Source organism: Chlorocebus sabaeus, chromosome 5, assembly GCF_047675955.1.
Source record: "Chlorocebus sabaeus isolate Y175 chromosome 5, mChlSab1.0.hap1, whole genome shotgun sequence".
In the NCBI taxonomy this organism is placed as follows: domain Eukaryota; kingdom Metazoa; phylum Chordata; class Mammalia; order Primates; family Cercopithecidae; genus Chlorocebus; species Chlorocebus sabaeus.
The window spans coordinates 47,106,378-47,133,468 of record NC_132908.1 but is presented as its reverse complement, the minus strand read 5'-3'; the positions used below and the strand labels follow the sequence as shown (position 1 = coordinate 47,133,468).

Sequence of the window (27,091 nt, the reverse complement as noted above, 5' to 3'; positions counted from 1 at the left end):
ATCCCTTTTCCCTTGATAAGGAAGAACAGAAAGGGGAAGTCCAGCTGACCATGGGGGACCTCAAGTGGTGCTCATCCTGCCCAGGACAAGAGGGTGCTGGCTGACTTCGCACATTGCCTAGGGCCCCACCCTGACAGTGGGTCCAGCAGTGACAGCAAGACATGAATGGGGCTAGGAGGTACAAGAAGAGCTCCACAGACCTGGCACGGTGGCTCACATCTGTAATCCCAGCACTTTGGGAGGCCAAGGCAGGTAGATCACTTGAGGCCAGGAGTTTGAGACCAACCTGGCTAACATGGTGAAACCCCGTCTCTTCTAAAAATAGAAAAATTAGCCCAAGGTGGTGGCGTGTGCCTATAGTAGTCCCAGCTACTCAGGAGGCTGAGGCATGAGAATCACTTGAACTCGGGAGGTGGAGGTTGCAGTGAGATGGGATTGCGCCACTGCACTCCAGCCTGGGCAACAGAGTGAGGCTCGGCAACAACAACAAAAAAAGAGATCCATTTCACAGGCCCATGGACAGATGCAACCCAGAGTAACCACTGTCCTGGAGGGGACAGGAAGGATGTGCATTTGAGTCTTAACTCTTAGGCTGCTAGTATTCTGTTTAGAAAGGCAGCATCCACAAGACAGAAAGCAAACTGGATTCACAACTTATACCAGGATTATTTCCAAAGACAGCAAGAAACTATGGAAGAATTATCATATAATGCTATAGTGAATATGGCCTTTTTATCCTGACACAAAACCCAAAAGCCATAAAGAAAAGACTGATAAATTCAGTTACATGAAAAAACAAAATATACATGGTAAAAACTACCAAAAGCACAATCAAAAGACACATGACAGATTAGGGGAACATTCATGATTCACATCACAAGGAGCTAATCTCCTTCATATGTAAAAAGCTCCCACAAATCAAAAAGAAGACCAATAACCCAATAGAAAAATTGGAGAAGACTAGGAAGAGAAAGTTCATAGAAAAGACAATCTAAATGACTCTTAAACATTTGGAAGGTCCAGGCATGGTGGCTCACGCCTGTAATCTCAGCACTTAGGTAGGCTGAGTCAGGCGGATCACATGAGGCCAGGAGTTCAAGACCAGCCTGAGCAACATGGTGAAACTCCATTTCTACTAAAAAATATGAAAACTAGCCAGGTGTGGAGGTGCATGCTTACAATCCCAGCTACTTGGGAGGCTGGGGCACGAGAATCACTTGAACTCAGGAGGCAGAGGTTGCAGTGAACCGAGATCATGCCTGTACACCAACCTGGATGATAGAGTGAAGCTCTGTCTCAAATAAATAAATAAATAAATAAATAAAAATTAAAAAAAAAACAAACAAACAACCCACAGCATTTGGAAGGAAGCTGACCATACTCCTCTGGGAGGCTGAGGGGGGCGGATCACGAGGTCAGGAGATCGAGACCATCCTGGCTAACATGGTGAAACCTCATCTCTGCTAAAAAATACTAAAAATTAGCTGGGTGTGGTGGCGGGCGCCTGTAGTCCCAGCTACTCAGGAGGCTGAGGCAGGAGAATGGCATGAACCCGGGAGGCGGAGCTTGCAGTGAGCCGAGACCGTGCCACTGCACTCCAGCCTAGGCGACAGAGCAAGACTCCGTCTCAAAAAAAAAAAAAAAAAACTACCATAGTAGCCAGGCACAATGGGATGCACCTATAGTCCCAGCTACTTGGGAGGCTGAGGCAGGCAGATCACTTGAGCCCAGAAGTTTGAGTCCAACCTGGGTAACAAAGCAAAATCCCCATCTTTAAAACAAAAACAAAACCACCATGGAAAACCATTTTTACCTAACTGATGGGCAAAGATCAAAGCATTTCATAAGTCTCATAAGTCTGTGTTGGAAACAGTCACTCACATTCCCTCCTGGGCAGGAATGTGAGTCAGTAGAATCCCCAGTGAAGGCAGTTTAATAATATCTAACCAAGTCACTAAAGGACATATTTGCTTTTTGACCTACCAAATCCACTTTGAGTAATGTATTGTACAAACACTGTCACGAGTGTGAAATGACATAAGCACAAAATTAGTCATTGAAGCATTATTTGTAATAACAAAAGATTGAAAATAATATACCTATCAGTCAGGAACTGGTGAAATAAATTATGATACAACCTTACAATGGAATACTATGCAGCTGTCAAAAAGCCTGAGGCCACTTGAAACTAATGTCACAGGGTATCCTGTGAAAAATCCACACAAATAAAGATGGAACAAGGACACAGAAAAACCAAAACTGTTGATTTCACAGAGTGGATAAATCTCACTTCTCATTTTCAGTTTCTATTTCTATTGTCAGTGTATTGCTTATGTGACTTAAAAAAAATACCTAATAAGAAAAATGAATCCCAGATTCATCACACCTAAATTGTGTGACTTAGCCAAGTACAGTGGCTCATGCCTGTGATGTCAGCTATTCAGGATGCCAAGGTGGGAGAATTGCTTAAGTCCAAGAGTTCAAGATCAGCCTAGGCAACATAGTAAGATGCTATCTCTAAAAAAATTTTAAAACTGAGCTAGGCACAGTGGTATGTGCCTGTAGAGCCAGCAATCTGGGAGGCTGAGGCAGGAAGACCTCCTGAGTTCAGGTTAAGGCTGAAGTAAGCAATGATTGTGCCACCGCACTCCAGCCTGAGAAACAGAGCAAGGCTCCATCTCACTATTCATAAACAAATTAAATATTAAAAGAAATAACACATTACATGACCTGACAGATTCTCTGTGCCTCAGTTTCCTCATTTTAACAAAAGGAGAATAACAGTCCTACCCCACAGGGTTTTGAAAGGATTCAGCTGGGGATGATGCAAGCAGTGTGCTGAGCCACTCCTGGCACAGAACACCCCAGTCTAGACAGCATGCATCACCAAGTTGTCAGAAAGGCCCATGGGGTGTGGAAGTGAGAGGGCCCGGCACCTGTCCCCTCCCCTCAACCCTGCCATGAGCCAGCAGCACTGGGGGTGAGGAGGCCCGGCCCCTACTCTGGCCTGTGAGTGCCCAGCCTCTGAGAGGTGGAGAGAACACTGGTCAGCAACTCAGGCCGGCTTTCCAGGGCCATAAGCAGCAGTGTGGGCTGACCCCTCCATGTAGGGCCTATCTGGGCCTCAAGGGAGTGACCATCCCACCCAGCCCAGGTCAGAGGGAGGTGGTGATGTTGGTCTGAGCTGGAGGGAGCTCACAGGTGACCTCCCAGGCAGAGTCAGGTCCTCGGCCCAAACCTTCCAGGCTTGCCGGCAGGAGAGAGTGCACTACCCAGGCCTCAAAACAAGCTCTGTGACCTCGGAGCCCAGCTGGGAGACAAACTGGGCCAAAAACCACCTGGCTGGTCATCTCCTCTGAGAACCTGCAGAGAACCATGGGGTGAGGCCCGTCCCCCTGACTAGCCAAGGGTGGTGGGTGGGGGTGCACTCGCTCCATTTCTAGCCAGGGCAACTGACTCTGGGACCTTAACCTCCAAGCCCAAAGCCCACCTGCTGGGAAACAGTGGAGCTAGGATTCGAACCCAGGCCTGCCCCTCCTCCAAGGCCCAGTGCAGATTAACTCTCTATCTGCATTTCCTGAGGTGCATTCTGCCCAAAAGCAGGGCCATGAAAAGCTACATATGTGCAGCCACACATATCCACAGCCGTTTCTGGTCACAGGTGGTGCTGAGCTCAACATTCTCCTCTTCCTCATTTAAAGATTCCCCCATACACATGAGCAAATTAAAGGCTCTGACAAGTCCTATAGGAAAGGAGCCTGCTGAATTAAGCACAGCTGAACATTTCCCCATCCTTTTGTTAATGAGACTCTTTTTGCATTGAATCCTTAATGAACCTCCTTTGGGAAATGCTGACTTTGGAGTCTCCGAGACCCATCTAGTAACTCCTCCCCAAAGAGGCCTCCCTGGGCAGCTGTGGCCTGTAGAGCCCATTAGCCTCCCCTTAATTGACAGCCTCTAAAGCTCCTTAAGGCTGGGGGCCCCACGTACCCACCTCCACCTGACCCCAGGTTGGGCTAGCTGTGCACAAGAAGATTGCAGGTGCCGAAGGGACCAGCCCATGCACCGGCCTGTGGGCCAGGATACCCACCCTGAGCTTAGCCTTCCAGGTGGTGAGAGGAGACACCTGAGTGAAAGACCGGGGCTCTGTGGTGCTCATGGTCTCAACAGCGACCTCCCTAAGCAGTTTTCAGCTGGGAAGCACCTTGCCCTGGGGAAAAGCAAGCAGGAAAAGAGCTCCAAGTGCCAACACGGCAAAGGGCTCCTGTCAAATTTCCTGCCTCTCCCGTGCAATGCAGAGGAGTGGCCCACCTGCCTCAGTTTCCCCATCTGCCACAGGTAAGGCAGTGCAGGGAATAGAGCCCTGGGCTGAATGTCAGGTGATGTAAGGTACAGTCCCAGCTCTCCCTATCACCAACTGTGTGACTCAGGCAATTCTTCACCCTCTCTGGGCCTGACTCCCCCAGGGCAGGAAAGGCCTCCAGGGTCTCTGAGGTCCCTTCCCACTCAGACCAGCAGAGAAGCCAGTCACAGAGAGGTCAGTGGGAGAGGCCTCTCCCACCTGGAGCTCAGTGGGCCACCGATAGAGCCCAGTGAGGCGTCACTGCCTAGCCTGGCCTCTTGTCCCAACAGCAAGCCTAAAGCCACCACCTGGCCCAGAGGCCCCCAGTTTGGCCTCCACGACACCAGCTCGAAAAGCACCTAACCCCAAACCAAGACGCTAAGACCCTCACTTTCCCGAGGCTTCCTGAGAGCCTGACCCAGGCCTACGGGGCGCGAGAGACGCAGCGGGGACTGCCTCGTGAAGCCGCACCAGGAGTCCGGAAGAGCCCTGCTGCAGGGGAAGCAGCCCCACCCGGCCTCCCCAACCAACCACAGCCCCAGCTTCCGGCCCTGCACCCACACAGGGGCTCCAGAGCCCTCGCCATGGCTGTCCCTGGAGCCCAAGGCCCCATTCCTGGTCACTCACTCCTTCCTTCCACAAATCCGGCCCTTACGGAGCTATTGGGCACAGGAGGTCACTGTGATGGAGTCTCAGGCCACAAGAGCCCCATGGCCCCGGAAACCAGGCCTCCCACACCTACCCAGGACCCCCCAGAACACCAAGCCCGATCTCTGCTCACCCCTTAGCCAAAAAACGCCTCCAGAACTTCCCGGGCCTCCTCTGTGGCTGTGTGATTTGGCTGATTTCGGTTCCCCAAACAAGCCCCACCCTTTCATCTCCAGCTCTGGCAGTCTAAAAACACGCCCACCTCCTCACCTCCAAACGCCTTCTGCCTGGTGAACTCCTGCCCGCCCTTCAGGGCCAACCTGAGCTGCCACCTCTTCCAGGAAGGCTGCCTGGTCCCCTCCCAGTCTGGCCTTGTTCCTTAGCTTTCCCAGGGCCTGCACCTCCCACAGAAGCACAGGCCACCCTGACCTGTTACTACCTGGCTGCACGTCCAGCCATGTACTACCTAGCTCCCAGGATCTAATCCTGCCTGGTATGCAGGGACGTCAAACCCCATGCTCCACAGACGGTGGGGTATAGCCAGCACTGAACTGGCAGCTAAGGACTGGGTCCCAACCCTGGAGTCCCCAGTCCCATCTGCATGAGCTCCGGCAGGTGACCTGCCTCTCAGGACTCAGTTTCTCACCTGAGCAATGGGGATGAAACCCTTCTCTCTGCTCCATGGCCTATTCTAGCAGTGAAATGACCTCATAGCTATAAAATCTCATAAACCCAGAACCACTGCGCATGGAAGGGGGCCCATCCTGCCACCAGGAAAGAGGCCACTTGTTGGCGCCACCAGACCTCCATCTGCCAAGTGCCACTGAGCTCCCGCCTGCAGCAGGTGCAGGGTGAGGCGCTGCTGCTGCTACAACAAACAAGACAGGCACGAGTGCCCTGAGGAGCCCACGCCAGGAGGAGGGCAGAGTGTCATAAACGAGCCAAGTGAGGAAAAGAAATGCCAGGGCAGGGCAGTAGGGAAGGAAGGAAAGCATGGTGGTTGGGAGCACAAGCTCTGAGATCCAACAGCAGGCTGTGAATCTCAGCTCCACCTTGGAGGAGCTGTGTGACCTTGGGCATGTTCCTGAACCTCTCTGGGCCTCAGTTTCCTAACCCACAGAATGGACTGGTAACAATACCCAGTTCTCAGGGGCTTAACGTAGACATGGGCACACAGCAAGTGCCATCACCCAGGGCCAACCCAGTCGGCTCCAGACACCAGGGTGAGCAGGCTGAGAAATCGTGACATAAACAGGCACTGGGGACACACTTCAGTACCAGGGTCTCAGCCTCACTTCCTGCCCGCCCCCAAAGGGCAGCTCTGCTCTTGTACCCGTGCTCAGGAGAGCTGAGCCTGACAAAGGGATACAGAAGTGCAGGTCCCTGCCCCCAGGGGACGGAGCAGTGTCTCCAGGGAGTCTTGGTATATCAAAAGAGGCCACTTCCCATTAGCCCGGGCCCCCTTAAAATAGCTCCTTCACACAACTTAAAAGGGTTCCTCCTCCCAGCCAGATGGGGTACCTACCGGAGACAGGCTTGGGGGGCCCAGGAGCCAGATGCACACACACAGAAGGAGGTCTCATCCCAGGCTATACCAGCACCCTGGACCCCTGCTCCAGCGAGGAGATGCACAGGAGGAGGGAGACCCAGACCCTGAAGAACAGCAGCAGGACCATGACAAGCCCACGAGACTGGCCCCCAGTCCACACCCTCCCATGAGTGAGGCGAAGGGGCGTGCTTGTGAGTGGGCAGGGCCTGCCCCTCCAACGTAACTCCCACCAGGAAGACACACCAGCCCTGAGGCTGCAGAGCTCCCTGGGCCTCAGTTTCTCCATCTGTGCAGAGCAGCTGCACCCCAGCGTCCTAGGCTTCTCCCTGCCCAGCCAGTCGGTGACTCCAGGAAGCAATGACCTCAGTGAGCTGTGCCCAAGGCAGCGTGACTGAGTTGTTTCAGAGGCCAGCATGAGGAAAGCTGACCAGTTACAGGGGCAGGAAGGGCCTGGGGCGTGGAAGACAAAGCACCTTGATCAGGGTGCCCTGGGTCCAGTGGCCTCCAGGGATCCGGGCCCTAGAAGGCAGGTGGTGGCACCACCCACTGCAGGTACCTTCTGCCTCCCGGGAACACGAGCTCCTCCCCAGGGGACAGGCCTGTGTCTGAGGGTCATGGCCGCTCCTTCTGCCCCGTCACCTCCAGTAGGTCCCAATGCCCAGGGAGGAGGCAAGAATGGGCAGAGCCTGGGTCCAGGAAACACAACTGGAAACTGCGGTGCCTGCACCAAAGACCTCCTTTGGCTTCCCTTTCCTTCAGGCCCAGTCGTGGGGTCATCCTTCCAGTGGTCAGCGGTGGTGGAGGAGACAGGGACATAAACAGAGGAATGGCAGGAAGAGGGTATCCCGGCATCCCTCGGGCTCTAGCCACAGCAAGGGAGGGGCTCAAAGCGAGGCCAAGGGGGTGGGGGAGGTGGCTGAGTGAATGGCTTAGGAGCAGAGCCAGCTGGGTCCCCTCGTCTCCCCATGCTGGAGGACCCCTGAAGAAGGCCCTCACCTGGGGTCACAGCCAAGCAGCGGTTGGGAGGAAAGCCCCAGGCAGCAGGAACTGTGGGGGCCAAGGGCGGGAAAGGGGCAGGAGAGAGCCAAGCTGGGGGTGAAAATGTCAGGGGGGCTGGCCCAGAGCGGATGATGGGGACAAGCGGCGGGAGTTGGAAGGGAAGTCAGGCCCGGTCTGGGAGGGCCTCACAAGCCAGGAGAAACTGACCAGATGGCTGTGCTCCAGAACAGGGAGGACCTTCTCCCAGGCTCAAGGTCAGCCGTCCCCACCCCATCCTAATGCAGAGTCTGCTCAGGTTCATCTCGGCAGCACTGGTCTGTGCTGTGCTCAGAAAATGCCTGTGAAATTGGCCCATCGAAGAGGACAGGCCGGGTGTGGTGGCTCATGCCTGTAACCCCAGCACTTTGGGAGGTCAAGGTGGGAGGATATCTTGAGCCCTGGAGGTCGAGGCTGCTGTGAGCTACCATCAGGCCACTGCACCCCAGTCTGGGCAACAGAGCCAGATCCTGTCAAAATAAAAAATGAGACAGCAGGTGGCAGCAGGAAAGCACAGTCCTAGATGTTCCAAGGAAAAGGCCACCGAAGAGGAATGGAGCTCTAGTCCCAGACTAACCGCCTAACCCTTCTCTACCCCAATATTGGTCCCTTCTAGATAGGCTTCCAGGCTTCCAGGGGAGAGCGGGGAATGGAGGATGCTTCGGCCAAGCAGGTCTGCACTCAGGGTTGGGCAATGCCCTAGCCATGATGTGGCCAGTTGAGAAATCCATGGGCAGCAGCAGGTCAAGCTAGATGCCTATGGCAAGCCGGGCAACACTGTGCCACTGTCCTTGGTGGGGAGGGGGCCACTGGACAGATGAGGGGGCTGGCGGGATCCCCAGCACACACAGCTGGAGGGACTCCAGCCACTGCGTGGCAACCTCTCAGCCTGGGCACACTAGTCTCCGGTGCCTGGGAAGGGTTTTCACCCAGCTAGCCCTCCCATTAACCTACCTGAGCCCTGCCGTCAGCCCCATTTTACAGATAAGGAAACCGAGGAACAGAGAAAATGATTAGTCCAAGGGATGCAGGTGACAGGGAGGCTGTTCAGCTCAGCCCTGCCCGCCTGCACCTCCCCGGCTCCCCCAGGAGGTCCAGTCTCCCACCCAAGGCAGGACAAGGCAGAGGAGAGCCTCGTGACACCGACAGTGACGAGCACTTCCACTTAGGTAGTGCCTCCGCTGTGCCAGGCGCAGAGTGTGCATCAGCTCGTTTAATCTTTACAACCACCTGATGCAGGGGGTACCTTTACCAACCCATTTCACAGATGCAAGAAACAGGCTCCGCCCCTTGTTCATCTCACACGCTGTTGGGAGGAGGCAGAGCAGAGCTGGAACTTGGGCCACCGGACCAGAGCACAGTCCAGTTCTGCCTGCAGGCAGGGGACTGGACCGGATAACTTCTGGAAGACCCCTGCTTCTCTGGCTGGTGTTCGGATGTGGTCTCATTCTCTAGTTCCAACTAACTTCCAGCTCTTGGCTACATGTGTCTGTCTGTCTGTCTGTCTATCTATCTATCTATCTATCTATCTATCTATTCTATCTGAGACAGGGTCTTGCTCTGTCACCCAGAGTGGAGTACAGTGGCACAATCTCAGCTCACTGCAGCCTCCACCTCCTGGGCTCAAGCAATCCTCCTGCCTCAGCCTCCTGAGCAGCTGGGACTACAGGCATGCACCACCATGCTAGATAATATTTGTATTTTTTTGTAGAGTTGGGGTTGTGCCATGTAGCCTAGGTTGGTCTCAAACTCTTGAGCTCAAGCGATCTGCCCACTTCAGCCTTCTAAAGTGCTGGGACTGCAGGTGTGAAACACGGTGCCTGGCCACATGTGTCTTTTAAAAAGTAGTAAATGCCCCCACACTCCATGAAAGGCTAGAATGGGCTGCTTTGATACAGGCATCCACTGTGACCCACTCTGCATGCTCCCTCAAAGACCGGGAACTCTCTCCAGCGGGGTTAAGCACTGCCCTCTCCCTGGGCAGTGGGAGAGGTGGGAGAGGGGATGCTGCGTCACCTCAGTATGAACAAGTCCACATCCTCTTCCTCCAGGACAGCAGGAAGGAGGCAAGGAGCGGTGCTGAGGGACAGGCCACCCGGCCATCTCTGTGACCCTTGCAATGAGAGGGAGTGGACAAACCGCCTACCTCCCAGCTAAGGCACGACCCAACCACATGTCCAGGAAAGCACGTGAGACAGCCCACCCTGGCCCAGCCACGGAGAAGGCCTCTTCCTACCGCTTCCCTCCTGCAGTGGGCCCAGCGAAGGCCAGGCACAGGGCGGGGTAGGGGAGGCCCTCACAGGAGCCCAATTCCTCATCTTCCCAGTAAGGACTACCCCCATGAATCCCTCAGCACCAACCAGAGCCCCTGTTCTCAGCTTTGCCCCATCTGATCTCGCTAAAAACACAGTGTCCTGGCCCTGACTCCGGGCTCAAATGTGGCAGCAGACCACACTGTGGTGGGCACAACTGGATGCCTGGGGACTGATCTGCTGGGTGATTCAGGACAGACAGCCCCTCTGGGTTGTCTATCCTCTGTAAACTGGAGGTGATTGTCACCTACCACATGGAGCGGTGGAGGAGGTAGGGAATGGGTCAAATCAGTAGCTATAAACTGTAGAGTGGGGTGCATGTCCCCAGTGCAACCACCGAGTCAGACTTTTGTCTCTTTTTAAAAATTTATTTATTTATTTTGAGACAGGGTCTCATTCTGTCATCCAGGCAGTGGCACAGTCATGGCTGACTACAGCCTCCAACGTCTGGGCTCAAAGGATCCTCCTGCCTTAGCCTCCCAAGTAGCTGGGACTATAGGCACATGCCACTACACCTGGTTAATTTTTGTATTTTTTGTAGAGACGGGGTTTCGCCATGTTGCCCAGGCTGGTCTCGAACCCCTGGGCTCAAGTGATCTGCCCACGTTGGCCTCCCAAAGTGCTGGGATGTCTTCTCTTTTTGAGACTCTCCTGTGGCCTGTCCCGAGGCCGCACTCCAGACCTGAGCTCTCCCTGCACCAACCTCCATGGCCTCAAGCAAACTTCCCTCAAGCAGACCTAGTCCTGGCAAAGAGATGCTGCAATACCAGCTTCACCCTCATTGCTAGGAAAACAGCTGCTAGTAAACAGCTGCTTCTTTCATGAAAACAGCACTAGAAGGCTGGGCGTGGGGCTCATGCTTGTAATCCCAGCACTTTGGAAGGCTGAGGCGGTAAGATTGCCTGAGCTCATGAATTCAAGGTTTCAGTGAGTATGACCATTCCACTGCACTCCAGCCTGGGTGACAGAGTGAGACCCTGTCCTTTAAAAAAAAAAAAGAAAGAAAGAAAAAAAAGAGACTGGGGGTGGTGGACTGGGGGGAGTGGCTCACACCTATAATCCCAGCACTTTGGGAGGTCGAGGTGGGTGGATCATTTGAAGTCAGGAGTTCGAGACCAGCCTGGCCAACATGGTGAAACCCCGTCTTTACTAAAAATACAAAAATTAGCCAGGTGTGGTGGCGCGGTACCTGTAGTCCCAGCTACTCAGGAGGCTGAGGCAGGAGGATGGCTTAAGCCCAGGAGGCAAAGGTGACAGTGACCCAAGAGGGCACCACTGCACTCCAGCCTGGGCAATAGACAGAGACTCCATCTCAAAAAAATAAAATAAAATAAAATAAAAATAAGAAAGAAAGAAAATACCACTGGAGAGCTACCTCCACAAAGTTCACACCTTCCCTTCTGAAGGCCACAGAATCTGGAACAATCTGAGAGCCTCCCCTCCCCCATACCCTGCACCAGGAGCTGCAGGTAAACCTCGGGAACCCAGGGCCTCTGGAGGTGGGAAGACAGACAGCTGGGTGGGAAGTGAAGGCTGTGCACAAACGCCTTCCTGAGCTGCAGCCTCCCTCAGCCTCCTGCACTTCCTGCAGAGCCGGCACTTGGCACTTCCTCTAAAATTGGCTGGCTTGTCACTTTTGTGTCTTCTTTGGCCTCGTCCAAGACAATAATACAGTCAAGACGTCACAATGTCAATGTCCTAGTTACAGATTTTTTTTCCCTAAGACAAATACTTAGATTTTAAATGTGTCCTTCCATCTACAGGCTAGAACCCCCTGCGATTCCCTGGGCAGCCCAGTCCTCACTCCAAGAAACACGGATGTTGAGTCCACCCCTCACAGCCTCCACCTGCACGTGGGTGACGCTAGTGAAGGCCCACGGTCACACAGCTCTTCCAGACACATCCAGCCCACACTGGCTGCCTGTCCAGGCCTTGGAGCCAGGGCCCCTGTCGCAGGCGGCCCAGCCTGGCCCCCACCTCCAGGCCCTCGGCTTCCCCCTCCTGGCCCTCCCTTCTCCCCTTCAAGCAATGGCTGGCCAGGAAGGAAGCCCCCAGCCCCAGACGTCCCTGCCCTTGATCCTGCTGTGATGACACAAAGAAGAGGCAACTGCCTCACCCTCTGTGCACACATGTTTAGATGAATGCATAGAAAGCTCCAGAAAGACCCACTCCAGATGGCCCATGAGGTCCCTGGGGGATGGAGGAGAGGCGCTGCAGGGAAAGGGAAAGCAGTCTGCTTCTCGGAGGCATCTTGGTTCGCCGACCCTCAGGCATGCACCCCTTTCAGAGGTTTTGTTTGTTCGTTGTTTTATAATTTCATAAAATTAGTTGAATTGCCCTTCCCTTGCCAATGTTTCCTTTCATTGAGAAAAGTCATGTGTGCTTGTAAATGTAAAATTACACCCTCGAGAAGGAGTGTGGACATTTGAGAGTCTGTGGTTCCTAGAATTTCAGATGGAACGGGCCAGATGCACAACATCGAGGTCACAACCGCACTTTCTTGTCAGGCTGGGAAAAGCCAGTGACAAGTCGCCTCTGGTCCCCTGTTGAGGGGTCGCCTCTCCCAGCCGTCTGCCCAGTAGGCTCCCGGAGCCGCCTCCTTCTCCAGCCCAGACCCTGCCCAGTGCACTCCCAGGCCAGGCTGCTGGGTGAGCTGCTTCCCACCCACCATCCAGCCCCGTCTCCGGGGGCTCAAGCCACTAGGACTGGTGACACTCCATCCCCACACCCCGCTTTTACCTGGCTCTCCTCCTGGGCCCCAGCAGCCGGCCAGGGTCTGCAGGGAGGTGGCCCGGCCCTCGCCTGCCCTTCCTCAGACGCGTGCAGGCTCACCCATCCGAAGGCTCCTTCCACGCTACCTAATGAGAGTGAGTCACATCTGGGACCCACCACTTCCTGCTCTGGCGGTGGCGGCAGCAAGGCTAAGGCACAGCCCGCAGCCCAGCTTCTCAGGGTATGCAGGGCCCCCTCCCCCAGCCACAGTGTTGCTCTCGGCAGCCTGGGAGCTGCCAGGACTGGGAGCTGTCGGGCTCCAATGACTTCATGGAAATTTGAAGCTTGAAGCTGGAACAATTTTGAAAAAAAAAAATATAATAATAAAACAAGCACCAAAAACCTCCATTAGAAGCCCCAAGACAACGGTTCGAAGTGGGGAGCAAATGCATCCTTAATGAACAATTAGCAATTAGCCGGTTGACCTGAGCCTCCTGCGGGCTCTGACGCTCACAGACAGGCCCCCGCGCCTTCCCGGGACTCAATTGCCCTGTCTATGTAGTAAAGTGGCCCCGTCCACCTCTGAGAGGAGCCCAGGAGATGGCCTGAGAGGTCAAAGATCTTCCAGTCCAGCCCACTGCCTCTCCATCTCACCTGCGCTCCCACGCTAAGAGCAGGGCAGGGGTGGGCCCATCCTTGGGGCTCCTATTCCAAAATCAGAGTCCCTGGAGAACCCCAGCATCCCTTGGCACCATGAGGCCAGGAACCAAACCCCAGCACCCCTTCTGCTGTGCCAGGCCTCAGTTTCCCCACTGGGATCATGGGGCGCTCAGTGGTGAGGGAGCAAATCAGGAGAGGCTGGGAGGAGGGAGTGGAGACTCCCAAATCAGAGGGGGAGGCGTCCAGCCCGCTGGCCACAGCAGCACCTGGTCCTCAGGGAGCCCTTCTGAGCATGTGATTGGCATCCTGGGATTACGAGCTCTTCAAAGCAAGGGTGTACCTCCTCCACCTCCTACATCCAGGGTCAGACACACCTCCTTCCAGCCCCTGTGTCTTCCTCCATCACAGCACCTCTGTGCTGTGACCATTGGTTGCTGGTCTGTCTTTCCTAGGTTACGTCCTTGGGGAGGGCAGAGATGGGAGGACAGCTGTAATGTCAACAGCTGTGTCCCCAGCATCCAGCCCCAGCTGGTCACAGAGTAGACATCCCACGCATACCGATCAGGTGGAACTGAACATGTTAAGTGCTGTCTCGGTGCCAGGCCCCTGCAGGGGACTAGCAGGTGACCTAAGGTCTGCCATCTGGTGGAGACAGGCATAGGACTCACACAGGGCTCCAGGCTGCTCCAGAGGCCATAGGAGGGAGTGGGAGACCTCAGGGGAGCCTCCCCATCAGTGTTGCCCTCCTATCAGCAAATGTCTCCCCAGCTTGGGTGAACCAGAGCAGAGAAGGAATAGACATCATCATCATCAAGAGAGGGGAAAGACAAGCTGCTGACTAGGAAAATCACATCCTATATAACTGACAAAAGACTCCTCCCTAGCGTATATAAAGATCTCCCAGGCCGGGCGCGGTGGCTCACACCTGTAATCCCAGCACTTTGGGAGGTTGAGGTGGGTGGATCACCTGATGCAAAACCAGCCTGGCCAACATGGCAAAATCCCGTTTCTAATAAAAGCACAAAAATTAGCCAGGCGTGGTGGCATATGCCTGTAATAATCTCAGCTACTTGGGAGGTTAAGGCAGGAGAATTGCTTGAACCTGGGAGGCGGAGGTTGCAGTGAGCCGAGATCACGCCACTGCACTCCAGCCTGGGCAAGAGAGTGAGACTCTGTCTCAGAAAAAAAAAAAAAAAAAACCTCCCACAAACCAATATGAAAAAGACAAATGGCCCGATTAAAAGATGAACAGGAGATTTACACAGGTACTTTGACAAAGAGGATGCCAAAATGACCAATAAACACATGAAAAAGGCACTCAACACCATTAGTGACCAGCAAATTAAAACCATATAGAGATTCCACCGTATCACTAGAATGGCTAAAATTAAAATGAAAATACCAAGTGTTGACAAGGAGGAGGAGCAGCTCTTCACTCTCATGTACTGCTGGTGGGAATGTAAAATGGAGCCACGATGATGAAAACTGCCTGGCAGTGTGGACAAAAGCAAACCATATGCTTCCCCAATGACTCAGCAACTCAATCTCAGGTATTTACCCAAAAGAAATGAGTACACATGTCCACAAATGACTTCTATCCAAGTGTTCAGAGAAGCTTTCATCCTAACAGTCAAACTGCAAACCCAAACATCCTGCAATGAGTAAATGGATAAACAAATTTTCATATATTCACACAACAGAAAATTACTCAGCCGTGAAAAGGAATGGATCACTGCTAACACACAACATGAATGAATATCTGAGACAGCAAGGAGACTGAAAAACCCGCCCACAAAAGACACATTCAGCACGTTTCCATTTACATGAAACTTCAGAAATGATGAAGCTAGTCTACAGCGGCAGCAGACAGCAAGACAGCGGTTGCCTGTAGGGAGGCCGCTGATTGGAAAGGGGCACACAGGGACCTTCTGGGGGCTGAGGAGTTATAAATCTCCCTCTGGGTGCTGGTTACATAAGCAAGTGCCTAAGTACACCCATTACCCTGTACGTTGAAGGTTTGTGCACTTGCCTGTATGTAAATTACCCGTCCATTTTTAAACGGGTATTGAGTGATACCCGTTTGTGTATGCGGGAGGGCATGGTGCTGGATGCTCAGTAGATTCAGGAAACAGAACAGATCTGACCTGGCCCGTGGGCGAGAGGCTGATGAGACACATGATCAAACCCTGAGGAAAGCGCGGTGTGGAGATGGAGCCGCTGGGGGAGATATGAGGGGACCAAGGGGAAAGGGCATAGGAGGCAGGGCAAGTCCAGGGGAATGGCAGGCGGGGAGTGACCCACCCTGACCAACATTTCTGCAAGATGATCTTGGCTTGAGAAAAGGGGTGGCTTGGAGAGGGCACATGCGGGTGCCTGGACACAGGAGGGGGGTTCCCCACTGCCTGCTGGGAGCTGATGGGGCCCTGGGCTTTCTAGCATCAGCCACAGAGCAGGGAGTGTGTGAAGATAAACTGGCCATACAGCAGGGGCTGTGTGATAACGAACCCTGCAGTTTGATAATGAAAGGGGCACAGTAAACCCTGCCATTTGATAACCAAGATTCCTGTCCCACTGAGCAACACCTCCTGCTCTCCCAGGCCGCCCTCCCAGCTCTCTCCTTGGAAGATGTGGCGGTGAGTCTCTTCCCTGCTGGAGCCTGAGAACTGCCTCACACCAGCTGCTCCCTGCAGCCCCAGCTGCCAGCCACCATTGGACACCCCACCCCTCATGCGGTCTAGGAGGTCCCAGCAGGCAGGATCTGAGCACACACAGGTCAGTGCTCCCTGGGATCCGCACAGGCATCACCCAGGACTTGACACACACAGCCTCATGGCACTCGCTGGCAGTGCTGAGGAAGGCTCTGCTATCATCGCTCTGTAGAAGGCACCAAGGCTCAGAGACACCACATTGCTGGCCCAAGCACACACAGCTATGAAAAGGCAGAGCCAAGATTCAAGCTCAGGTCTACCTGACTTCACAACCCATGCTCCCGACCCTCCCTGGGAACAAGGACAAGCTTCCACTGGGGATAGGCTAACCCCATTACAAGGTAATGAGCATGGTGGATGCCCTCACTCAAGATGTCCCAGCCCTGGCACACAGTGCTCCCAAGTCTGCTGAACAAACTCCCTCTTTCCTAAAACTCCCCCAAAGAAGGGCAACCTTGGGCTTTCAAAGCATGAGACAGGGAAGGCTGGTTTCTGCTCAGCAGAGGTGCCAGGGCACACAGCACGGCCCCAATCTTTCCTGTCCCACTCAGCAACCCCCATCTCTTCCCTGGTCCTGGGGACACAAAACTGACTTGGACATAGTTTCCTTTCATGCAAGTTCCTAGGCTGGGAGGAGGTAAGAGGTGCCCACCAAAGGCATGGCATAAAGCTCTGGGGAGAAACCGGCAGGGCATGGTGGCTCACGCCTGTAATCTCAGTTCTTTGGGAGGCTAAGGACAGGGGATCACTTGAGGCCAGGAGTTCGAGACCAGCCTGGCCAACATGGTGAAACCCCATCTCTACTAAAAATACAAAAATTAGGCCAGTCGCGGTGGCTCACGCCTGTAATCCCAGCACTTTGGGAGGCCGAGGCAGGCGGATCACGAGGTCAGGAGATCGAGACCACCGTGAAACCCCGTCTCTACTAAAAATACAAAAAATTAGCCGGGCACAGTGGCAGGCGCCTGTAGTCCCAGCTACTCAGGAGGCTGAGGCAGGAGAATGGCGTGAACCCGGGAGGTGGAGCTTGCAGTGAGCCAAGATGACGCCACTGCACTCCAGCCTGGGGGACAGAGCGAGACTCCCTCTCAAAAAAAAAAAAAAAAAATACAAAAATTAGCCAGGTTTGGTGGCGGGTGCCTGAATCCCAGCTACTCGTGAGGCTGAGGTAGGAGGATCACTTGAGCCTAGGAAGGAAAGTTTGCAGTAAGCTGAGATCACACCACTGCACTCCAGCCTGGGTGGCAAAGTGAGACCCTGTCTCAAAAAAAAAAAAATAGATCTGAGGAGAAGTACCCAGCAGGGTACAGGCATATGTGGCCCAGAGTTTAGGGGAGAAGGACCTCCTACCCTGGGGAACGATGGGAGCCCAAGATGAGGCCATGAAACAGTCAGTAGGAAGGACTCAAACTGCAGCCAAAATGAGGCAGACAGTCAACCTGTCAGTCAGCCAAGGGACAAATAATGCTGAGTGCTGAGCAAACAGCTTGGCCCTGCTGCACAAACCCAGATGTTGGGCCCTTACCGGGGGGAGGAAACCCTCAGCACCCAGTGGGCTTGGAACTCTGGGCACATCTCTGTAGGGGCCAGGGGGTATGAGAAGAAAAACCACCATCGATGCCACAGTCACCTCTTCCTTCCCCTAAGGTCAGGGGTTCACGGCACCCAGAGGAGCCCTGGGAGGGTCTGAGCAATTGGGCTGGCCAGAGGAGCCTTCAGGAAGGTTCTGTTACTATTCCTCTCTGAGAGCTCTGGAGTCAGGGGCTCCAAGGAGAGACTCTGGCGGAACTAGGGGACCCTGGTGGCTCAGGGAGCCCCCCTGTAAAGTCAGGAGATGTGGCCCACTCTGCTGGGAGCCCGTGAGGGGCTGTGAGAAATGCCAACAAGGCACATGGTGGGTGATTGGTGCAAGCTGGCAGGGAGGCGGACAGCCAGGCATTCTCCCCGTTCTAAACCCTAGATCCCTAGGCTCTGCGACGTGCCTGCCTTCAAACACCTTCCATGGCTTGCCTGTGCCTCCAGAAGCAAGTCCTCCTCCTCCTCCTGCCTCTCGGGGACCCCCATCTGGCCCAACTCACTTTTCCATCCTTATCTCCCTCCACTTGCTACCCAGCTGCCTGACTCTTCCGTGCATTTGCTCAGGCCTTAGTGCCCCTGGAATGCTCAAAATGCTACCCATCCTGCCAGGTACAGGTGCCACCTCTACCAGGAAGCCTTCCCCGGTGCCCCACCATCACCTCCTCTAGGCCACGATACCACAGACCTTCCCTCAAGCCTCTCCAGAGAGGATGTCAGGTCTACTTTTGGTAACAGCTCCCTGTTCCTAAGGGGAACCAGCCCTGCAGGGGTGGATTCACGACCCGTGTATATTGAGGAATGGGTGTGAGACTCAGGTAGTCCTGTGAAATTCACTTTCGGGACTTTTGTTAGGACTGTGGGAAAGTGTTCTCATTCAGTTGGCAGTAGGTGTGGGCTGCGAGCCACTGGGGCCATCTTTGCTACAGTGGCGTCAGCCTCCAGTGATGCTTGTCCCCTGGAACTCATGTCCGTGAATGGTCCCCTCCCACACCACCTGCGTGACCAATAAAATATTGTGGAAACCACAATGTGCGGCTTCTGAGATTGTGAAAGATATCACAGCTTCCACTCAGCTTTCCTTTGGATCACTCCCTCTAGGGGAAGCCAGACACCATGGTGTGAGGACACTCAAGCAGCACCGAGGAGGGATCTGTGTGCGAGGAACTGAGGCCTCCTGCCAGCAGCTAGCACCAACCCACCCTTCAGGTGACGAAGCCGCCTCAAAGACAGACCCTCCAGCCCCAGTCAAGCATTCAGATGACTGCAGCTTGACAGGCAGCTTGATTGCAACCTCATCAGAGAACCCCAGCCAGAAGCACCCAGCTCAGCCTGAACTCCTGACCTACAGAAATTGTGAGGTAATTGGAGTAATTCGTTACACAGCAATAGATTACAAATACAACCTCTCTGTGGGAGAACTGGCCTGAAAAGTAAGCCAAGACAGAGAAATGGAGAGAGAAGCAGAGTCTTCATGATACCACTTGAGTCCCTGGATCCAGCCATGTCTGAATCCCCACAAAGTCTCAAGTCCTCTCTTTCTCCCTTTCCCTTTGGTCAGAGTGGGTTTCTGGCACTTGCAGCTCAAAGAACCTGAACTTATTCATGCAGCACCCTCCCTGCTCCGGTGTGACTGAGGGCCCTGTCTTCTCCTCCACCAGACCCATCTGGCTGAGGGCAAGGACCACCTCTCCCCAGCACCACAGGCCTTCACGACATTTCTGCCAGATGGACCTGTACCAGATACTCCCAACAAGAACACAGTGCAGAAACATGGCACCCACTCGGTGCAGCCAGCAGTGTGAGCGCCCCCTCACCCCACGTGGGAGGACAGAGCAGGGCTGACTCCATGCGGTTTCATGCCCCCAAGCTCTTCCACACTTGGGACTGAGGTGAACTCCCCAGGGAGAGGGACTCAGAGGCAGCACAGCTTGATAGAGCCACTCCCCTTCCTCCCAGACGCATCTTTCACGCTGGGAGGAGGGGAACATTCCAGTGCATCCACCCACCTCCTCCAGGCCTCTGCCCACATCTCTTCCCAGCTGTGGGCTCAGGGATGTGCAGGGATCTGTTCCTTTCTCATGCTAGGAACACAAGAAAATGCCCAGGTCCATTAGGGCCTTCTGAGCCCTAATCAGTGGTGGTCCTAAGGGGTGGCCTGAGGTAAGCCCCAAAGCCACTCCAAATGAACACAATTCTAAGTAAACAGCATCTTTCCCATTAAACCCAGCACCCCGCAGCTACTGCCCCTCCTAAATCGCTGCTGCTTGGCCCAGTTCCAATGCCAGAACAAGGAGAGATGAACAGCCCGACCTCATGTAAGCAACACAGCCCATTCAAGGCCAGGGAGCTGGCTCCCATGACCCCCAGAGCCCCGATCTCTGCCAGGTCTGGGAGACGGGGCTTTGGAGAAGGAAAGGGGCAGTTGGGGTCATGGTGTGTTGAGTAACAGCAGAGAATCCTAAAAGAACAGATGTGAAAGCAACTGCCCTGCCAACCAAAAGCCCTTATTTCCTTTGAAAAACTTGGCAGCTGAGCCGCGCCAGAGGCCGCCTGTCCTTCCCTGCACCCGGCCCAGTGTGACCCACGGACAGGCAGGGAGGAAGGCCACGTCCCTCCCACCAGATCCTCAAAGGGGGCTTCAGACAAACCACAAATTGAAAATAGCAGCTCCCAGAACCGCATGTGAAGTGTGACCCCTTTCTTTTTTAACGATTTCACTGGGATGCCTGTATTTTTTTTGCATACAAGAAAATCAGGAAGAAAATGTCCCAAATCTTAGGAGTTATCACTAGGTGATAGAATCTGGCACAGTTTTACTTTAATATTTATCTTTTTGTTCAGATCTGCTTTTCAGTTTGTCTCTAATGAAAATACACTACCCACATAATTAACAGAGGAGGAAAACCAGCTACGATCAAGAAAAAGCAAGAATAAGGAAAAGCAATGCCCTGAGATGGGTAGTTTTCCACCCAACACCAAACTAGGCACCACTTGTAACAGGGTGAAAATGCAAGGTTTTTACCATAATTAAAAATACTACCTTAAGGGCTGGGCGTGGTGGCTCATGCTTCTAATTCCAGCACTTTGGGAGACCAAGACAGGAAGATCAGGAGGATCGCTTGAGCCCAGCAGTTCAAGACCAGCCAATCCAACAGAGTGAAACCTCATCTCTACAAAAAAAATCTGCCTGAGCGGGTAGTGGGCGCCTGTGGTCCCAGCTACTTGGGAAGCTGAGGTGGGAGGATTGCTTGAGCCTGGAAGTCAAGGCTGCAGTGAGCTATGATTGAGCCACTGCACTCTAGCCTGGGCGACAGAGAGGGACCATGTCTCAAAACAACAACAACAACAACAACAACAAAACACTACCTTAAAGTCATTGAATATCAATGACTGCCAGTATTACAAAAGGAAATTCACCAGACCACATGTGCTTCCCAGAAATTTCCAATAGCATCTCCAATGTGCTGTTGTGTGAAAAAAATCAAAACTGAATTAGATCAAGCCTCTGGATACAACTATGAGTTTACGGGATTCAGGGGACAAGGAGCATGCTACACATTATAAGAAGCTCTCCTACAGGTAAAGGGACCCAGCTTCAACAAAAACACTGCATGGAAGACAGAGAGAATGAATGAGTACCAGTTCTACAGATGAAAGACTGAAGAAACGTATCACAGTTTCGTCATGCGGACCTCATTTGGATCCTGATTATTATTATTTTTTAAAGAGACAGGATCTCTTTCTGTCACCCAGGCTGAAGTGCAGTGGCTCAGTCATAGCTCACTGCAGCCTCCAACTCCTGACCTCAAGTAATCCTCCCACCTCAGCCTCTCAAGTAGCTTGGAGGTTACATTACAAGGTGCCTGCCACCATGCCTGGCTCTGGACCCTGATTTTAAAAAGCTAATATTAATACATAGGCCTGGCACGGTGGCTCACGCCCGTAATCCCAGCACATTGGGAGGCCGAGGCAAGCATATCACTTGAGTCCAGAAGTTCGAGACCAGTCTGGGCAATGTGGTGAAATCCTGTCTCTACAAAAAATACAAAAAAATTAGCCTGGTATGGTGGTTCATGCCTGTGGTCCCAGCTATTCGGGAGGCTGAGGTGGGAGGATCACCTGAGCCTAGGAGGCGGAGGTTGCAGTGGACCGAGACTCATCACTGCACTCTAACCTGGGCAACAGACACCCTGTCTCAAAAAAAAAAAAAAAAAGATAAATCTAATATATAAAATATAAATACATACATATATTGGACATTTACAAAACAATTGGAAGTTTGAACACCGAATTGGTAATTATGATCTTAAAGAATTATTGCTAATGTTTAGCAATATGTGTTTGCTAATGCTTAGCAATATATGTGGTAAAATATGATTTTTTTTAAATTTTATTGTCAATTGATCAGTTATAATTGTATATATTTATGGGATACAAAGTGACATTACATATATACAATGTAGAATGATGAAATGAAGTTAATTAACATATCACCTCAAGTATTTAGCACTGTTTGTGGTGAGGACATTTGAAATGACCCTCTTAGTAATTTTGAAATATACATTAACTGTAGTCACCATGCTGTGCAATAGGTCTCAAGAAACTTATCCCTCCTAACTGAAACTTTGTATCCTTTGACTGCCTCTCCCTATCTACATCCCTCTCCCCACCCCATCCCTGCCCCCGCTGCCTACACACAGCCTCTGGTAACCACCCTTCCACTTGCTGCTTCTGAGTTCAATTGGATTTTTTTGTTGGTGGTGGTCTTTTGGATTTGGTTTGTTTTGTAGAGGTGGGGTGCTATGTTGCCCATGCTTGTTTTGAACAACTGGCCTCAAGCAGTTTTCTCACCTCAGCCTCCCAAAGCACTGAGATGACAAGCGTGAGCCACCGCACACAGCCTAGATTTCCTAGATTCCACGCATAAGTGAGATCGTGCAGTATTTGTCCTTCTGTGCCTGGCTTATTTACTTAGCGCAATGTCCATTAGGTTCACCCATGTTGTTCCTTCTTTTTTAAGGCTAAAAGTGTCCATTAAGGGACACTTGTTTCTAGATCTTGGCTATTATGAATAATGCTGCAATAATTATGGGAGTGCAGATATCTCTTTGACATGCTACTTTGAAATTCTTTGGATATGTACCCACGAGTGGAAGGAAGGGAGGGCCCTACTATTTTCCATAATGGCTGTGCTAATTTGTATTCCCACCAACAGTGCTCAAGGGTTTCCTTTTCTCCACATTTTCTCCAACACCTGTCTCTCTCTCTCTTTTTTTTTTTTTTTTTTTTTTGAGAGAGGGTCTTGCCCAGCTGGAGTGCAGTGGTGTGATCATAGCTCACTGAAGTCTCTGAATTCTGGGCTCAAGTGATCCTCCCACCTCAGCCTCCTGACTAGCTGGAACTAACAGGTGCACACTGCCACACCTGGCTTGTTTTTATTTTTTGTACAGATGGGTTCTCCCTGTGTTGCCCAGGCTGGTCTCAAACTCCCAGGCTCAAGCAATCCTCCTGCCTTAGCCTCCCAAAGTGCTGGAATTACAGGCGTGAGCCACCACACCTGGCTTCTCGTATCTTTTCAATAATAGCCATTCTAACAGGTGTGAGGTGATACCTCACCGTGGTTTTAATATGCATTTCCCTAATGATTAGTAATGTTGAACATTTTTTCGTATACTTGTTGGTAATTTGTATGGGTTCTTTTGAAAAATGTCTATTCACATCCTTTGCCCATTTTTTAATTGGGTTTGTTGTTGTTGTTGCTGTTATTGAGTTCCTTATCTATTTTGGATATTAACTTCTCATCAGATGTTTGGCTTGCAAATATTTTCTCCCAGTCTACAGGTTGTCTCTTCTGTTAACTGTTTTCTTTGCCGTGCAGAAGCTTTTAAGTTTGACATCATCCTATTTGTCTATTGTTGCTTTTGTTGCATGAGATTTGGGGGTCAATAATAATAATTTCCCAGAGCAGTATCACATAGCTTTTTCACGATATTTTCTTCTAGTAGTTCTATAGTTTCAGGTCTTATGTTTAAGTCTTCAGTCCATTCTGAGTTGGTTTTTGCATGTAAGGATCTAATTTCATCCTCCTGCATGTGAATACCCAGTCCTCCTAACACCGTTTATTGAAGAGGCTATCCTTTTCCCATGGTGTGTCCTTGGCACGTTTGTCAAAAAAATCAGTGGAGTGGACAGGCATGGTGGCTCATGCCTGTAATCCCAGCACTTTGGGAGGCCAAGGTAGGCAGAGCCCTTGAGTTCAGCATTTCAAGACCAGCCTGAGCAGCATGTTGAAATCCCATCTCTACAAAAAATACAAAAATTAGCCAAAGGTGGCACGTACCTGTGGTCCCAGTGACTCAGGAGGCTGAAGTAGGGGCGTGGCTTGAGCATGGGAAGCAGAGTTTGCAGCGAGCCAAGATCGCACCACTGTACTCCAGGCTGGGTTTCAGAGTGAGACACTATCTGAACAAAAAACAAACAAACAAACAAATTATTGGGCTGTAAATGTATTCATGGGTTCATTTCTGAGCTCTCTACCCTGTTCCATTAGTTGATATGTCTCTCTTTTTTTTTTTTTTTTTTTTCCCCCAGAAACAAGATCTTACGGGCCAGGCATGGTAGCTCATGCCTGTAATCCCAGCACTTTGGATGGCCTTATCTGTATAAAAAATAATTATATATACATATATATATTTTAATTGGCTCACTCTGTCACCTAGGCTGGTATACACTGGCACAATCATAGCTCACTGCAGCCTCAAGCTCCCAGGCTCACAGAAACCTCCCACCTTAGCCTCCCAAGTAGCTGGGACTACAGGCTCCTGCCACCACACTTGGCAAATTTTTAATTTTTTTTTTTTGGTAGAGACAAGGTCTTGCTATGTTGCCCAGGCTAGCTGCAAACGTCTGGCCTCAAGCAATCCTCCCACCTCAGCCTCCCAAAATGCTAGGATTACAGGCATAAGCCACCATGCCTAGCCCAATATGTCTATTTTTATGCCAGCACAATGCTGTTTTAATTACTGTAGCTCTGTAATATATTTTGAAATTAGGTAGTGTGATGCCTTCAGCTTTGATTTTCTTGCTCAAGATCACTTTAGCTATTTGGGGTCTTTTGTGGTTTCACCTGAATTTTAGAATTGTTTTTTCTTTTGTTTTGGCAGGGGGTGGGGGCGGGGGACAGGGAGACATAGCTTTTGGTGTAAACTAAAGGTGTGTTCCCTGTTTTTTCTTTTTCTGTGAGAAGTCACTGGAATGTTGACAGAGGCTGCATTCAACAGCTTCAGGTAGTATGGACATTTGCACGATATTAATTTTTCCAATCCATGAACATGGATAACATCCCATCTATTTGTATCTTGTTCCATTTCTTGGTTCATTGTTTTGTAGACTTCAGCGTACAGCTCTTTCACCTTCTTGGTTGAATTTATTCCCGAGTATTTTTTCGTGTGGCTATTGTGAATGGGATTATCTTCTTGATTTCTTTTTCAGATAGTTAGCTAACATACAGAAACATGACTGATTTTTGTGTGTTGACTTTACAACTTCACTGTGTTAGTTTATTGGTTTTAACAGTTCTTTAGTCATTGTGTGTTTTTTAAGCATCTTATCTTTTAGTGACATAGACTACCATTCTCACAGATGAAGTGACAGGGTGGCTGGAGGGGGCTGTGTGTGGGAGGAGAGGCAGCTCCCAGAGGCCACGGGCTGAAGCCTGCGGAAGCAGAGGCAGGGGTGCGTGGGGTGGTGTGCTGGTGCGCTGCCCTGTCTGCTGCTGTGTCTGTTGGCTTGTTCATAATGAAATGTCAAAACCTTGTCACTGAAAGCACCGTGGGATCTGCCATCTCCTCCGTGTCTCACACGGTGAAGGGGTCATTTTTAGCCCCTTCCTACAGATGAGGATCGTGTGGTCTTGAGAGGGAAGGTAACTCTCCTGAGGTCTCAGGGTCAGAAACACAGACCCAGCCTCAACCCTGCTCCTGTCTGGAGAGAGACAGACAGAGACAGAGAGAGAGAGAGAGAGAGACAGACAGACAGACAGACACACAGAGAAAGGCAGAGACAGACAAGGACAAAGACAGAGACACATGCAAGCTCTTCCTGAGGTCCCCTCCTGCTGGAAGCAAAGGAGGCTCCAGGCTCTGGCCCCCTAGGCCCCACCAGCATGTAGCAGCAGACGCCACCGCCTCCACCCCCACCTCAACCCACCTCACCACAGGAGCTTAAAGGCTTCCAGTGCCAGCCTGGGCGGTGGCGTCAGAATACACTCCCGGCAAAGCCCTCCCCCAGGAGCCCCTCCCTGTCTCATCCTCTGACCACAAAAGAGTGGGCAGTGGAAAGCGCTCAGTGCCCGAGACCTCCACACTCCCAGGTGCGGTCCCACCACAAACCTGGGTCCAGCCTGAGGGCACCACAAAGGTAAGAAATGGACCCATTTTTGGCTGGGCGCAGTGGCTCACACCTATAATTCTAGCATTTTGGGAGGCCAAGGCAGGGGTGGATCACTTGAGGCCAGGAGTTTGAGACCAGCCTGGGCAACATGGTGAAACTATGTCTCTACTAAAAACACAAAAATTAGTCTGGCACGGTGGCACACATCTGTAATTCCCAGCTACTCAGAAGGCTGAGACAGGAGAATCACTTGAACCCAGGAAGCGGAGGCTGCAGTGAGCCGAGATTGTGCCACAGTACTCCAGCCTGGACGACAGAGCAAGACTCCATCTTGGGAAGGAAAAAAGAAAAGGAAAGAAAAAGATATGGACTCGTTTTAATTTACCCTAAAGAAACAGTCCCACTACATGCAAGGACTTAGCTACAGGCTGTTTAGTGCAGCTCTCTAACTGCAAAAATGCTGGAAACAACCGAAATATCTGCAACGGGGACAGAAAATCACCCAGGGCACCTCCCGTGTCAAAGGCTGGGCTGCTGATGTCTGTAACATTTCAACCTCCCTGACCCCCAACTCCACACCCAAAGCCTGGGGCAGACAGAACTCCCCTTAGAGGACAATAGGGGAAGTTGTAATGCTCAACGTTTTTTCTTGTAATATGTTGGGAAAAAAAAGTCTGGAAGAATATACACCAATATGCTAACGAGTTACTTCGAGTTCAGATTCTATTAATACGTTTTTTCCCCACCTTATGACTTATATTTTCTGATTTTTCATTACCTAAATGTGAATTGTTTCTGTACTTTAAAAAATGAAAACTATTTAAAAATAAGAAATGAGCTTTTTCTTCCTCCTGGGAATGCAGCCCAGAGCCCAGGCTGCAGAAACTCTGGCTTCTAGTCCTAGCATTGCTATTGCTTGATCAGGGGACCTCTGAGGGTCACATCACCTCCCTGAGCCTCAGTTTCCCCATCTGTTGAACACCAAACTCACCAAGGTGAGCTCCTGCCATCTTCACTGAGCCTGTCCCCTCCACTGTGAGATGAGGACCTTAAGGCACAGCTATGAAGGCACATAAACAATGCCTGCCCAGGCACATAAACAATGCCTGCCCAGTGGCTGCCTCCACCCCACACCCTGGGGCATGCCTATTGCCAG

At 51.8% G+C, this 27,091-nt stretch overlaps 1 protein-coding gene across 6 annotated transcripts in view; it reads right to left on the bottom strand.

Annotated features, from left to right (window-relative positions):
- The window catches only part of ADCY7 (adenylate cyclase 7), a 75,324-nt gene that overhangs the window by 41,240 nt on the left and 6,993 nt on the right, over positions 1-27,091 (bottom strand). The window contains exon 2 of one of the 6 annotated variants that reach the window (XM_073015361.1): positions 23,885-24,006. The exons of 3 other annotated variants lie outside the window; for them this stretch is intronic. The gene's annotated coding sequence lies outside the window, so the exon portion shown is untranslated. Of the gene's footprint in view, positions 1-5,123; positions 5,202-12,625; positions 12,762-23,884; positions 24,007-27,091 lie in introns of those variants that run through there. 2 more of the 6 variants (XM_038008501.2, XM_038008502.2) reach the window with 2 other exon arrangements.